Below are 3,919 nucleotides of genomic sequence, written 5' to 3'. Positions count from 1 at the left end.
CTTGACCCAAACGGAGACTCAAGAGCATTTCCGGTGCCGGGTGCCAATCGCACAATGCAGAGCTTGCTCTCGGTGCAATTGAAAAGAGAGCCCTCTGGAGATCGCAAGAGAGACACGACTTCAGTTCCGCATTAGAATGTTGCCTTGAGGCTTTGTTGTTTTTATGTGCCTTGGAGTTAGCGACCCTGTACAGTTTCCGAGGCTGTAAATCTTTACGGGAGCAGAAAACCTCCTCTTTCTCCCGCGGAACAGCTGGGCAGGAGGAAATTTTAGTTTCTTTCAACGAAAGAAGTGGGGGCTGGGAGGAAAGCGGAAGCGCGACTCTCAGGAGGGTAGACTGGCGTTTAACTCAGATTAAATTAGATAAAACGTGTGATTGCAGCTGTATAAAAATGAGACTTTGGGAATTTTTTAACACGAATTTTAGGATATTAAGAAATTATGGTTTATTTGTTGTATGTGATGTTGTTAAGTGCCTTCAAGTAGGTTCCAACTCACAGCAACCCAGTATAGAGTTTATGAGGAGCGAATGGTAAATTCGAACAGCTGACCTTGCAGTTCACACCGATCTTGTGGCCTTGTGCTTATCCTACACACCACACCAGGACTTAGTAGTATGATTATGGCTGTTTTTTGTTTGTTTTCTTTTAATCTTTGTTTTTTCATGATGCATACTGACCCATGGATCAATGAAATGATAATGACTGGATAGCCTTCAAAATAGTTGGGAATGGGGTCTATATGAAACAAGATTAATAATATTTATTAAAGCTGGGGAATTGATATGGGAGAATTCACAATAGAATCCTTATACTACTGATTGAAACTTTCCATAATAGAAATATGTTTTACTTGTTTTTGTTTTTTACTACATTTGTAATAACGAATGGAATATTAATGAATTGCTAATTTGTGGACACCTGTTTTGGCGCTGTAGGATCAGCACTGGACTTGGAAGCAAAGGTCGGCAGTTCAAACTCACCAGCTGTTCCTTGGAAGCCCTATAAAGGGTCTCTATGAGTCAGACCCAACTAGATGACACATAACAATAAAATATGGAAATATGTAAAATTATTTTAGTTACTAGATTTATGTTCCTAAGAGTTACCTAAATTGTCTATAAGGCAGTTATTACTTTTGTAATCAGAAGAAAAGACTCCAGAAAATGTTAGCAGTTTGGCAGGAGGAAATGATAAAGTTTCTTGACCAGTATTATCCAGTTTGCAAGTTCTCTGACACCCATTATTTTAAAACAGTTCACAATATAAAACTGTGCTAAACTAGGAAAAGCATCATAATTAGCTGTTTTACAAATGAGAAAACTTTTAGAAAGTTCCAAAAAAAAAAAAAAGTTCCTAGCACAAGGTTTAGGAAAGGAGAGAGAAGGGGCAATCACTGAGGGCAGCTGGAGAATAGGGAAAATACATTGGTCAATCATGTTTTCAAACCAAGCATTAGGCCACATAGTGGATGTGGGTTCACATTAGATAGTCAAAACATCCACTGTGATCAAGTCAATTCCAACTCATAGCTACCCTGTAAGACAGAGTAGACCTCCCCCAAAGGGTTTCCAAATCTGTAAATCTCTATGGAAGATGACTGCCAAATCTTTATCCCAAAGAGTAGCTGGAGGGTTAGAAATTCGCCTTTTGATTAGCAGATGAGTGCTTTAACCACTGCACTACAAGGGCTCCTTCATATTAGATGCTATTGTTGTTAGGTGCCATTGAGTTGGCGATGACTCATAGAGACCCTATGCACAACAGAACTATCCTGGGCCAACCTGCAGCCACTGGATGGCACCTAACAACAACAATTGTTGGTGAAGGGTCCTTTAACCAGCCCTGGGTTTGACTTTATGAAGTCCTGGTGTGGCGCTGTGGGTTAATGCACCAGACTGCATAGCTCTTTGAACTGTAAGATTGGTGGTTGGCTGTTGGGTTGGTCTTATAAATTAATATAACAATGACCTACTTAAGCTGCTTTCACTATCCCCTTTACAGAGCACATTCCTGACATATTTGGCAATTGTATCTACTAGCAATAAATATGGAGTCCCAGTGTGGCCCTGTGGAATAAAGCACTGGACTACAAGGTCAGTTTGAACCATAAGGTCAGTGATTCAAATCCACTATATGTTCCTTGGAAACCCTATGCAGGGTCACAAGGAGTGGGAACTCATAGAGACTTAACAACAATAGCAATAAACATGGCACTTGACAATAACAACAATAAATATAAAGTCCTGGTATGGTGCTGTAGGATAAGTACTTGACTGCACTGTTGGTTTGAACTACAAGACTGATGGTTCAAATCCACCAGCCACTCATTGGAAATTCGATATAACTCACTTTGAGTCGCATCCAACTCCATGTCACTTAACAAAAACAAGCAATAAAAATATTCTGTTAAGCTAGTTTTCGGTGCTTCTCTAAGCAATTTAGGTTTTTGCTAGATAATAAAATTTTAGGAAGTTTGAATAAAATGTGTATCATATGTTATCCACAGAATACATATTTGTTAAATACCCTTGTACATTTACAAAAATTGATGAAACAGATGATGACAAGGAAAAGAAAAGTTTTAAATCTTTGAAGCAAAAAACTCAAATAAAGTCTCCTGGTCACGATGAGAGTTTTGGTCTTGGGGATTTCTTATTTCCTTTTTCCATATCTTCTCCCAGGATAAGCACTGAGACCCATAAATGTCCACATTATTTTTTCTTTTCTTTTTCTTTTTTTTTTAATATCTAAGATGGCATTTAGTGTTTGCCTAAATGTCTAGAACACTGAGAACTAAATCATTCTGATATTCCACCACTACATTGTCAAACTTCCAGATAGGTCACCAACTGACTGTATGGTCAGTGTACATGGGAGTGTACAGTGTGGCGCTGTAAGATAAGCACTAACTAGACTGCAAGGTCTGTGGTTCTATCCTTCCAGTTGTTCCTCGGAAATGCTAGACAGAGTCACTATGGGTCAGAACCGAGTAGATGGCATTTAACAACAACTACTACAGACAGGCTGGGAAGGAAAATAGTGATGAAGAAATTCTTTGGTAAATGTCTATAAATATTCTTAATTTTAATAATTTCATTGGACAAGTCTGCTGCAAAGAACCTCTCTGAAGTATTTAAAAAGCAAAGATGTTACCTAGAGGACTAAGGTGTGTCTGACCCAAGCCTTATTTTCAACTGCCTCATATGCATGTGAAAGCTAGACAATGAATAAGGAAGATCAAAGAAAAACTGATGCCTTTAAATTATGGTGTTGATGATGAATATTGAATATGCCAAGAACTGCCAGGGGAATGAACAAATATGTTTGGGCAGAAGTAAAGCGAGAATTTTCCTTAGAAGTAATGATGGCAAGATTCATCTTATGTGCATTGGACATGTTATCAAGAAGGACCAGTCTCTGGAGAAGGACACCATGCTTGGTAAAGAAAGGGTCAGTGAAAAAGAGGAAGACCTTCATTGAGTTGGATCTTTCTAGTGGCCACAACAATGGACTCAAACATGGCAACAATTGGAGAACCAGATCGTTTTTTGTTCCCTTGTAGAATTGGAGGCAACTCAGTGTCTGCTAACAACAGTTAAAAAAAGGAATGGATTTACAAGACACCATTTTATTTATCATGAGGGGGTAGTGCTGTTGTGTAGTGCTGTTGAGTTGGTTTTGACTCATAGTGACCCTGTGTAGGGTTTCCAAAGAGCAACAGTTAGGCTTGAACCGCCACCTTCCAGTGCTTATCCTATAGTGTCATACCAGGGTTTGTTGTTGTTGTTAGGTGTCATTGAGTCAGCACCAACTCAAAGCTATCTTATGCAGAACAAAACACCGCCCGATCCTGGGCCAACCTTACTACTGTTGCCACAATTGAGTCCATCGATGCTGCCACTTGGCCAATCCATCTC

Source organism: Chrysochloris asiatica, unplaced genomic scaffold, assembly GCF_000296735.1.
Source record: "Chrysochloris asiatica unplaced genomic scaffold, ChrAsi1.0 scaffold00411, whole genome shotgun sequence".
Lineage (NCBI taxonomy): Eukaryota > Metazoa > Chordata > Mammalia > Afrosoricida > Chrysochloridae > Chrysochloris > Chrysochloris asiatica.
Note: the sequence above shows the minus strand (reverse complement) of the source record.